This window comes from Heptranchias perlo, chromosome 20 (genome assembly GCF_035084215.1).
Source record: "Heptranchias perlo isolate sHepPer1 chromosome 20, sHepPer1.hap1, whole genome shotgun sequence".
In the NCBI taxonomy this organism is placed as follows: domain Eukaryota; kingdom Metazoa; phylum Chordata; class Chondrichthyes; order Hexanchiformes; family Hexanchidae; genus Heptranchias; species Heptranchias perlo.
In genome coordinates, this window is record NC_090344.1 from 36,157,486 (window position 1) to 36,170,089 (window position 12,604).

The window sequence follows — 12,604 nt, forward strand, 5'->3', positions numbered from 1 at the left end:
GAGCAAGTGGTAACCAAGTTTACATAATGAAGTAAATTTTATGATTTAGCACTTCTGGCCACAGATCTCTTTTTGTCCATTCAAGTTAATGGGTGCACTATCTTGTGGGAACTTTGCATCCAAATTCCTTAATCGAAAAATGTACCCCATATTTTAGCAAACTTTAGCTCCTTGTCTTGTCAGAATAGATTGATATTTAGGCTGAACAGTACCTGACTGGGACACTTTATCCAGCCAGGGTAAGGTTAGTATAAGAGATGAGTTAAGTAATCAAAGGGGAAGATTTCCATAATTTGCGGTATATAGCAAAATCATGAATGGGTTCTCTATGCACACATTTACAACTTACAAACATGTGCTCTCCAAAATGGTTCAAGTATTATAGTAGACTTGGAAAGATAGCTAAAAGAATTTTTGTTTTAGAATGACAGTGGAATATAAGTATCTAATGCCAGCTGGAGGTACTTACAATGACATCTTGGTGCCAATGACATCTGCAGGTTACAGGTTGGTTAGCCTCTAGGCGTGCCTTCCCTTTAAAAACAGGGTACTTAGAAGTGAGATGCTGTCTGCGACAGAGGCTGAAAGGCTGCTGGAATAACAAGAAATTATTAGATGCAGATATATCCCCTTTGGACTTGTAGTGTAATTATTAATAAATATTGCGATCGAATTCCCTACCAGCTCATTGTTCGATGCTTAAAATGTATCATCGAATGATAGGTAAAGGGTTCTATAAGAAAGGGCTGCACCATAGATTGGCTGTGTGATAGTGGTGATATAAAACCTCATTAAACCAACATGAAGCAAGAGCTGTGGCATTGAACTAAACTGCCTATGCGTGCGTATCTGTGTGTGTGTGTCTGTCTGTCTGGGTGCTAAATTAAAACCTAATAAAAGTGATTAATCTGAGACCATAAGGAGAGAGCAATATTGTGACCCTAAATAGGCTGAATCGCAGCTCCGGTAATTCAAACCAGGCAGGAAATATGATTTTAATAAGTCATAAAGTCATAAACCTTTATAAAAATCTATTAGAGCCGATTAGATCCAGTTGTGCAGCGCATCCCTCGATACTGCAGCCTTCAACGCTTAAATAAAATTATCAATAATATTGTGTCATTTTACATGCCACAGCAGTAAAAATGTTACATTTCACCAATTTTTTCTCGTGATTCTTTCAATTCTTAAGATGCCTTTTTCCTTTCGATCACACTCTTTACCCATGAACTGCAGTAGTTCTGTATAGTGCAGTGTGAGAGGCCACAGGTTTTGACCAGTGTTTAGCCAAGATTAGTGCACTTGAGAAAGCACTCTTCTCAAGTGTGCAATGCACATTAGTAACATTGCCCTCATTCATGTTGATGTAGTATTTGGCAAATTAACAACAATAACTTGAATTTATATAGCACCTTTAACGCAGTAAAACACCCCAAGGTATTTCACAGGAGCGTTATCAGACAAAATTTGACACTGAGCCACATAGAGACATTAGGACAGTGACCAAAAGCTTGGTCAAAGAGGTAGGTCTTCAGGTGTGTCAAAAGAGGAGAGCGAGGTAGAGAGCGGAGGGAATTCTAGAGCTTAGGGCCTAGGCAGCTGCAGGCAGGGCCGCCAATGGTGGAGCAAAGAAAATCAGGGATGCGCAAGAGGCCAGAATATAAGGAGCGAGAGATCTTGAAGGGTTGTAGGGCTGGAGGAGGTTACAAAGATAGGGAGGGGTGAGGCCGCCGAGGGATTTAGAAACAAAGATGAGAATTTTAAAATCGAGGTGTTGCCGGACCGGGAGCCGAGCACAGGGTGACGGGTGAACGGGACTTGGTACGAGTTAGGATACGGGCAGCAGAGTTTTGAATGAGCTCAAGTTTACGGAGGGTGCAAGGTGGGAGGCCGGCCAAGAAAGCAGTGGAATAGTCGAGTCTGGAGCTAACAAAGGCATGAATGAGGGTTTCAGCAGCAGATGAATGCTGAACCAACACCAACAGGAATCAGGTGAATAATCCCCCACCCAAAAGTCTCCCAGAGAAGAGATTCATTTTGAGTTTGTCCCCCTGTGCACATGTGCAGGATTCTATAAAAGATGTTACATATGCACGAAGGAAGAGTAATGTGTGGGACCCACTTGCAATGAGGTTTGACAACCCTTACCCAGCTTCTAACAAGCAATGTCTATACTGGGCATAATGTGGCTTAAATCTGGACTGAATTTGCAAATCTTACCCAAGATTAAGAATTGGAAAATCCATACTGCTGCAGTACAGGATGCTGTTCTGAAATTGGGATTAAGGTACGTTACTGCACAGAGCAGAGAGAGCTTTATAATGTCTACTGTGCTGGCACTAAGTGCCAAAACTGGAAAGATGTCTCTTTCCTCATCACCAACATCACTAATCTTGAGCAATAAAAATTAACTTTAATAGTTGAACTGCCTGATATGAAAAATTGTTTCCTCTCCTTGGACACTGTTTCCCTCTCCCTACCTTAAAATTTGCTCTCATCACCCCCTCCCAATTAAAATATTCACTCTCACCCTGTCCCCAACTGCCTCCCCTTCTCCAACTACCTCTTTCTCTTAAAGATTCTCCAACGTGTCACCCAACACCTTGCCCATTTCTCCCCTCATTCTTTGTTCAAATACCTTTAGTCTGGCTTCCACCCCCACCATGGTCCCGAGATTGCCTTGGTCAAAGTCACCAACGATATTCTGTGCATTGTAACCATGGCACATAATCCCTATTCCGAGGCCCTGACCTCTCTGCAGTCTTTGATGCATTTGACCATGCCATTCTCCTGCACTGCTTCTTTTCAATAGTCCACCATAGTGGCACCTCATAGGATTCCATTTCTACCTGTTCCTACCTAGCCAGCATGTTTCCTGACCTGCTTCTCCTCATGCGCCTGCAGTAATGTGAGGTGAGCCCTAGGTTTTCATCCTTGGTATCCCCCTATTCCTCATCCAGATACTGCCATCTAAGCATGGCGTCAACTTCTGTGTGTATGCCAATAATACCTACATTTACTTCTTCACCACCAACCTCCATTCCATGGCAGCTACTGTGCTGTCTGACTACTTATCTGACATCAAGTGGTGAATGAATCAGAGCATCCTACAACTCAACATTAGCCATCCTGTTCCCTTCTTAACAGAAACTTTACCCCTTAGCCCAAATCCTACCCACTGCACCCCCCCCCATCTCTGGATGCTTACCTGATGGTATGCAGCTTCAGTGTCCTGTTTGACCTCGAGCTGAACCTCAAACCTCACATCAAGTCATCACCAAGAACACATTTTTCCACCCACCTTGGACCGTGCTTGATTCTCTCCATCACAGAAATGCTTACCCAAACCTTCGTCACTTACAGACTCGATAACTGTAATGCCCTTTCTGATTTCCACCCGACATACCGTCCACCTTATCCAGAATTCTACCGTCCGAATCCTATCCAACACCCACTCCCGTTCCCCCATCGTGCCTATGCTTACTGATCTTCGCTGGCTCCCTGTTCCTCAATGCATTGGTTTCAAACTCCTCAAACTTATTTGCAAATTGGTCCATTGCCTTACTCCCCCTACTTCTGCAACCTCATCCCTGGTCACAACCTCTGATCTTCTGACTCTGCACATCTCTTTCTCTCTACTCTCTGACATCAGTGATAGAATCTACAGCCATTTCAAAATTGCATTCTGAAATTTTCTCCCCAGATCTCTTTCTTCTTTTCTCCTTTTCACCCTTTTTCTTCCCTTTTCCTCCTCCCCTGCCCCCACACCCCCCCCCCCCCCACCCACCACAGTCAAAAGTGTCCTTCAGATGCACTTTGGAGGGACTAACAAGGTAAGGGAATACACAATGAATGGGAGGACCCTAGGCAAGACAGAGGGTCAGAGGGATCTTGGTGTGCAAGTTCACAGATCCCTGAAGGCGGCGGAACAGGTAGATAAGGTGGTAAAGAAGGCATATGGGATACTCGCCTTTATTAGCCAAGGCATAGAATATAAGAGCAAGGAGGTTATGATGGAGCTGTATAAAACACTGGTTAGGCCACAGCTGGAGTACTGTGTGCAGTTCTGGTCGCCGCAATACAGGAAGGATGTGATCGCTTTGGAGAGGGTGCAGAGGAGATTCACCAGGATGTTACCAGGGCTGGAGCGCTTCAGCTATGAAGAGAGACTGGGAAGATTGGGTTTGTTTTCCTTGGAGCAGAGGAGGCTGAGGGGGGACATGATTGAGGTGTACAAAATTATGAGGGGCATAGATAGGATGGATACTAAGGAGCTTTTTCCCTTTGTTGAGGGATCTATAACAAGGGGGCATAGATTCAAGGTAAAAGGCGGGAGGTTTAGAGGGGATTTGAGAAAGAACTTTTTCACCCAGAGGGTGGTTGGAGTCTGGAACTCACTGCCTTAGAGGGTTGTGGAGGCAGGAACCCTCACAACATTCAAGAAGCATTTGGATGAGCACTTGAAATGCCATAGCATACAAGGCTACGGACCAAATGCTGGAATATGGGATTAGATTAGACTGGGCTTGATGGCCGGCGCGGACACGATGGGCCGAAGGGCCTCTATCTGTGCTGTATAACTCTCTGACTCTATGACTATCTGCCTCTTCAACCACACCTTCAATCAGCCGCCCTAAATGTGTTCCCTACTTCTGCTTGGAGTGTTTTCTATATTAGAGTTGCTATATAGGTACAAGTTGTTGTTAGCTGTTCGGGGTACGTGCAATAGTAACATTTCTGTATATAAAGTCTGCATCAGATGACTGGGATCTTGTCTTCAATGAAGTTTGACAGCACCTTTGCATGGTTTAGCTAAGGAAGAAAGATGGAAGCTGGTACTTTTGAGTTCATGAGAACTGAAGAAAGGACCACCTGAAATGTTAGTCTAAAGGGATGAATGGAACTGGAGAGTCTGAAGTAAATCTCTTTTTTTTTCCCAACATGTTTTCACGATGTAGGTGACACTGGCAAGGTCACATTTGTTGTCCATCCCTAGCTGCACCGAGAAAGTGTTGGCGGGCCTTCTCATTGAAGCGCTGCGGTCCTGGTGGTAATTGTACTCCCATGATGATGTCGGTGTGGGAATTCTAGGATTATGACTCAGCAACAATGAAGGAAGGGCGACACATATCCAAGTCAGGATGCTGTGTGACTTGGAGGGGAAATTGAAGCAATTCCACACTGAATTCATTTGTACCTTCAACTTTGAAAACCATAACATTCGGTTTTGTGCAGTCTGCCAGGTGCATTTGTAGATGACTGTTCAATTGCAAAGCAGTTATGTCGAAACAGGTTTGTGAATTTAACGAGATCACTGTGCCAAATAAAACTAAAACTTGAGAGAGACAGAGACCCAAGTAGCTGTGTACTGATAATTATCCGTCAAGTCTTTAAACCAAGTAGTTTTGGTGATCTTTCTTAGGATAGTGGGACAATAAACAAATTGAAACACTACTTTGTGTAGTGTGTTCAGTCTTCTGTTCAGTGTCTGGAACAAGCAGCTATTAAATCTATTCTCCTGGGTCAAAAATAGCTCTCTGTCACAATGAACAGTGGCAAAAATAGACATTTACCATGAGCAATCAATCATTTCTTCCATGTTTCTTTAATTAGATTGGAATATCTTTTAATGCAAGATCTTTGTGTTTGTGAGTTATGCTGTCTTGTCATGCTGAATTGGTGTTGCTTACAGCTATCAAACTATTAATAGTCTAAAGCATGAGAAATCTCAGTGACCTACAAGAAGTTGTTAATTTGAAAGGACAGTAGTATGTGTTTAGTTGCGCAAATCCAACATAAGAAACACGAGAGAAGGAAAATACTGTCAAATGCATTTAGTATATTTCGGGAAAAAGTTAAATCTTGCCAGAATACCGAGGGCCTCCTGCCTTCAGAGGCCTAGAGGAACTTGCCTGCAGTACAGTTTTGATAGGATGTGTTCCCTCTGATTGTCCACCTCCTTCAGGAGATGACGGAAGTCATGGAATCTCAATGACAGTGCAAAATCCAAATGGTCTATTGGAAAAAGCGGGCTTAACGGGCCAAAGGCTTGTCATTCCTTGCTTTCATTTGCCATTTAGGTGGGAGTAGGATGGGCCGGCAGACTGAATGGAGCACTGGAAATAGATATTCCAATAAAGCAAGGAGGAGCTGACCTCTGACTACTGGAGAAGTATTATTGTACAAATACACTACAACAACAACTTGCAGTTATATAGCGTCTTTAACGTAGTAAAACGTCCCAAGGCCCTTCAGGGGAGTCTAATCAGACCGAGTCACATAAAGAGATAAAGTCAAAGCCTGCACACACAGAGTGGGGAAGAGTGCTATCAAGTTGCACCTTCCACTGGGGGGTTCGGATAGCACACACTGCACACTTCTCTTTTTATATTCACGATTCATTCACACCTGTATCATACCTGTACACCTGTATCATAGAGAACATTTACCCAAGTGTCCTTAGTATTCCTCAGATCGAATAAGATTTGGTGAGGGTCTTTAATGGTTCTAGCTTAGCATTTTAATCCCTCTTCACCTGATGATTACACTTGGTTTTGACTCCCAGTGTGTTTGACCACAGGAGATGGACTAGTATGTAAAATAGTTAAACCTTACTCAGTGGGTAGTGGCATCACATTTGTAGTTCAGTTGAGGAGCGACGTGTTGTGCACAATACCTTAGATGGCTGCACTGGTGTCAAACCAGGGTTGGCCACAGAAAATGTGTCAGACTGGCATGATTGGGGCAGACTGTTGTCTGTGGTCACCTGACAGTGTGTGATGAAACAATTTATGCAGTTTGGCTTCTTCTTTGCACAAGCTTTAACAAGAAAGACTTGCATTTATACAGCAACTTTCACAACCTCAGGACGCCCCAAAGTGCTTTTTACAGCCAACGTTGTATTTTTGAAGCATAGTCGCTGTTGTGATGTCGGGAAATGCAGCAGCCAATTTCCGCACAGCAAGCTTTCACAAAGAGCAATGTGAGAATGACCAGATAATCTGTTTCATTTAGTGATGTTGGTTGAGGGATAAACATTGGCCAGGACAGGGGGGGGAACTCCCCTGCTCTTCTTCGAAATAGTGCCGTGGGATCTTTTACGTCCACCTGAGAGGGCAGACGGGGCCTCGGTTTAACGTCTCATCCTAAAGACTGGAGTGTCAACCGAGGTTTTGTGCTCAAGTCTCTGGAGTGGGACTTGGAACCCATAACCTTCTCGTTCAGAGGTGAGAGTGCTACCCACTGAGCCATGGCTGACACCTTTTAATTTCTGTTTCACTGTGCTGGAGTGCTTAATCTTTTTTTGTGTAAAGTTGACTGTAGAATGACATGTAGAACAACGGTGCAAGATAACAGAGAGAACTTTACTGACTCTGTACACCACAAGAATAAGTGGGGCCCACTCTCAAATGAAATGTACCCATTGCAAACTAGCTTCAGAATAACGATACTACACTCCTGTCTTACAACTGCAATCCCACTTCTGAACTGGACAATGGTGCATGCTTTTTAAAAGAATTCACCTGCCGTGCATTGTGGGAGAAAGAGCAATTAAAAGTGATCTAATATACTCTACATACTCTAATTGAATGGCCAGGGGGAGCTTAACCTCAACTGGTATCCTGCAATCCAAGAACGCAACATGAATTTGAAAGCGAAAGCTCAAATATTCTATCTATTGATGGTACTGGTCTAGTCTTCAGCAGGTGCTAAATTGGAAGCGGGGTCTCGGACTGATGAAATAATTTGTCTGTTGCCTCCTGTTTAATCAGCTCTTGGTAATTATACACACGATGTTGGTTCATTGTACATACAATGTTGGTTCATTATACATATGATGTTGGTTCATTGTACATAAGATGTTCGTTCATTGTACATACGATGTTGGTTCATTGTACATATGATGTTGGTTCATTACACATACGATGTTGGTTCATTGTACATACGATGTTGGTTCATTAGACATATGATGTTGGTTCATTACACATACGATGTTGGTTCATTGTACATACGATGTTGGTTCATTAGACATATGATGTTGGTTCATTACACATACGATGTTGGTTCATTACACATACGATGTTGGTTCATTAGACATACAATGTTGGTTTGTTATATATACAATGTTGGTTCATTGTACTTACTATGTTGGTTCATTAGACATACAATGTTGGTTCATTGTACATACAATGTGCCGGAGGATGTGTTAGAACCACAGCAGATTCTCCCAGCAAAAGATGCAGCAGTTTTAGTGACAGAGAGCAAACAGATGGGAGTGAGAAAGATCTAATTATTAGTGAAACCGGTGTGGTTTAAGCCCTCATTTTGCCAGCCGTAGGAATGATTCAGGTCTGATTATAGCAGGCTGCATTCAATCACTTGGCATTTACGGCTCTGCCGGAGCATGCAGAGAACAGAAAGAGAATTTCTTTATCATCACAGCTGGACGCTTCCATTTACTTATCCTCTTTTCAAATTGATTTTTTTTCTTCTCTCATGTCTCCTCTGTGCTATGATCAAACTCGTCTGGGATTTTTTTTTTGTTCCCTAAATGCAGAATCCTGGTGGTTTTATGTCCGTCTGCCTCAAGACATTTTCATCCTTCAACCAGCTGAACATTGGAGCAGAGAAGTTTCAGCAGAGAAAAAAAGGCCATTTGGCCCATCTTGTCTTTGCCGGTGCTAACTTCGCATCAGACCTATGTTCTCTTATCTCATTTTTTCTCCATATCCTTCAACTGGCTTCAATCGCCGTATTTGACTTAGCTTTGATTGCAACGAGTGGTCACGCATTCCAGATTTGAATAACCCTTTGAAATAAAAGATTTCTTCTAACTGCGCCCTTTATGCTTTCAGTTGCTAATCTTGAGTTTATGCCCCTTCATTTCCTACATTACAACAGTGAATACACTTCAAAAATAATTAATTGGCTGTAAAGTGCTTTGGGACGTCCTGAGGCGCTGTATAAATGCAGCCTGTCTTTCTTTCTTTCTGTCATCTTTCTTTCCTTTGTCCATCCTTCTTTCTTTCTTACTGACCAGTGGAAATAACCGTTCACTGTTTAGAAACAGAGAACACCTCGAGGCTGAAAAAGTCCAAGGGACCCATAACGTGGCCCGAGCACTGCACCCACCAGCGCCAGTATTGCACAAGTGCCACATGCCCCTGTGCACGAAGGGGCTGACCTTGCCCAATTACATGAGCTCACCCCACTGGCACGATTGTGGGTGAGTTTCTCCTGATGTAACATGGAGTGCCAGGGCCACATCATTGAGTAGCATTAGCTAGTGAAGGGCTGCTGCCATTTTCCTGGAGTTGGGGGGGGGGGTGGGGAGGTGTGGCACCAGTGGGGTGGAGGAGACGAGATGCAGCGAGGACATGACAAGCATTGGGGGCACCACCTCATTTTCCTCCCCCAGTGCCCACTTTGAGGGGTGCTCAGATGAAATTGGATCTTAAACCAGATCCTTTCTGATCAGAGGGGCAGATAGCAGAGACAAGAAGACCCGAAGTAAGCCCCTTTCTTCTTCCAGTGATAGGGGTCAGTGATATGGACATCTTCTGGCTGCGGTTCCCAGTCAGAACTGGTGTCCATTCCCACAGCAGTGGCTGACTTTCTTCTTCCTGGGGTTACCAACTCTGGCTGGGTGTGTTCCTGGAGGTTTCATCACATGACCTCCCGACCTCGAACCCGCTCCAGCCCCACACTCTCGCCATTGGTCCATCCTCCAGTCGCACTGTCTTCCCAAGGCCAGTTGGAAAGGGATCAGAACCTTTCTCACCCAGTTGGATTAATCTTGGCTGATAGTGAAACAGCCTTTTTCCCCCCATCGCCAATATTTTTAGAACTAACAAACGAAAGTGCTCACAGAAAATGAAAAGAAAACTCCACTATTTTGTCCAATGCCCCCTGTGATTTTTCTCCAGGGTTTTGCTCCCAGCAGTGTCCTGGAGATTAATCCACAGGTCAATTCTGGAGGGCTGGCGACCCTACCCCCAACAAGGGAGAGCACCTGACCCTTGGAAATGACCTGAAACCCAGAGATACAGGTAGGTTCATGTCATTGCAGGGGACGGGCAACCTACTTCCAGATGCCCTCTGCCTTTCCTGGTGCCCAGGTGAAGGAGGGACAGCAAAACTGGCCACGGTGTAATTTGGTTTCATTTTCCATTGCAGAGATGCTACCGCGCTCCTCAAAGTTTTCGTGACGAACACGCCTCGAGTGCACGGAAATAATCAGCAATTTTCCAAACTCTCTTTGCAGCCATCGCTCTTGCGATCTGAATCTTTTGTACGAAGAATAAATACACAGCAATTCAGGATGAGAGAAGAAGTTTTATCGCATTTAAAAGAGGAGTAGGGTGCAGAGAGCTTTCAGCTGATGGGACGGAATCATTGTGATGCTGGTGTTCAGGGAGCTGTACTTGTAATTGTATTGCTATTACTGCATTGCCCTCCCTGTGACCTTTTACATTACGTACTGTGGCCAGCGGCTACCGCTGAATGAAATCATTAACATTTTTTTTTTCATTTGAACCAATTGAAGGGTGGAGCGGTGAACAATTTTCTTGCAAGAGGGAGCCGTGCCTTTGACAGAATCAAACAGCTCCACATCAGAACAATTTCAGCGAAGTTCATTCTCCTCCGAATCAGCTATCGACTTATTAAAACTGACCAGCATTGAGTGAAGAGCCCCCGGGAACATCTAAACTTTCATTTAGGCTTATACTTATTTAATTTGTACAGTCAGATAAATTGCACCGCACTCCGTGGGCACCTGTGGCTATCTCTTCTATCAGGACTTCTGCCCGCCTATTTTATTATTATTATTTTTTTTAATTACTTTAATGTTTTTGCCTTCTGGTTAATACATTCCACTATTTAAAAATGAACCTGATGTTTGTCTGGGCCATTCCCAGATAAATGGAGCTCCTTTCGCCCAACACACTGAGCCGCATTTCCAATTACAGATTTGGGTCTTAAAAGGTCAGGCGAGTTAATGTGTCACATGGATTACATTCTAAATGTGCAAATGAGCTGAATCTAATTAGCTAATTAGTTATTTTTACCATTGATATTTAGGGCTCCACTGGCAAAATAATGTGTTAATTCAAATAAATGAAATAATTTTATGATTGAACAAACCTTAACTATCCATTTTTCACAAGCCAATCCACTGCACGTACAAAGTACCCACTGTCTATTCAGTGTACACAGTACCCACTATCTATCCTATGCACATCATATCCACTATCTGCCCTGTGTACACAGTACCCATGATCCTATATGTACACAGTAACTATTATCTGTCCTGTATATACATAGTAATCATTATCCTATATTTGTAAACAATTTTACAACACCAAGTTATAGTCCAGCAATTTTATTTTAAATTCACAAGCTTTCGGAGGCTACCTCCTTCCTCAGGTTACCTCTTTCCACATCGGCTACCTCTTTCCACATCGTTCACCTGAGGAAGGAGGTAGCCTCCGAAAGCTTGTGAATTTAAAATAAAATTGCTGGACTATAACTTGGTGTTGTAAAATTGTTTACAATTGTCAACCCCAGTCCATCACCGGCATCTCCACATCATTGTCCTATATGTATACAGTAAAAACTAACATATGTACACAGTAACCACAATCTATCCTGTGTACACAGTAACTTTCAGGAGCGAATCTACTCCGAGAATCCCCAACCAGCGGAAATAGTTTCTCTCTATCCACCCTATCCGTTCCTCTTAATATCTTGTAAACGTCGATCAAATCGCCCCTTAACCTTCGAAACTCTAGAGAATACAACCCCAATTTGTGTAATCTCTCCTCGTAACTTAACCCTTTAAGTCCGGGTATCATTCTAGTAAACCTACGCTGCACTCCCTCCAAGGCCAGTATGTCCTTCTGAAGGTGCGGTGCCCAGAACTGCTCACAGTACTCCAGGTGTGGTCTATCCAGGGTTTTGTATAGCTGCAGCATAACTTCTGCCCCCTTGTACTCCAGTCCTCTAGATATAAAGGCCAGCATTCCATTAGCCTTGTTGATTATTTTCTGCACCTGTTCATGACACTTCAATGATCTATGCACCTGAACTCCTAAGTCCCTTTGGACATTCACTGTTTTTAACGTTTTACCATTTAGAAAGTACCCTATTCTATCCTTTTTTGATCCAAAGTGGATGACCTCACATTTGTCTACATTGAATTCCATTTGCCACAGTTTTGCCCATTCACCTAATCTATCAATATTGCTTTGTAATGTTATGTTTTCATCTACACTGCTTACAATGCCACCAATCTTTGTGTCATCGGCAAACTTAGATATGAGACTTTCTATGCCTTCATCTAAGTCGTTAATAAATATTCTGAATAATTGAGGCCGCAAGACAGATCCCTGCAGGACTCCACGAATCACATCCTGCCAATGTGAGTACCTACCCATTATCCCTACTCTCTGTCGCCTTTCGCTCAGCCAACTTCCGAACCAAGTCTACTTTTCCCTCGATTCCATGGGCTTCTATCTTAGCTAACAGTCTCTTATGTGGGACCTTATCAAATGCCTTCTGGAAGTCCATATAAGTAACATCCATTGACATTCCCCTGTCCACT

At 43.3% G+C, this 12,604-nt stretch overlaps 1 long non-coding RNA gene across 1 annotated transcript in view; it reads right to left on the reverse strand.

The window, feature by feature from the left end:
* Positions 1-480: 480 nt before the first annotated feature.
* Positions 481-12,604, reverse strand: part of LOC137335700 (uncharacterized) — a 200,195-nt gene continuing 188,071 nt past the window's right edge. The window contains exon 3 of the long non-coding RNA XR_010966479.1: positions 481-592. This is a non-coding gene — a long non-coding RNA (uncharacterized lncRNA). The remainder of the gene's footprint in view (positions 593-12,604) is intronic.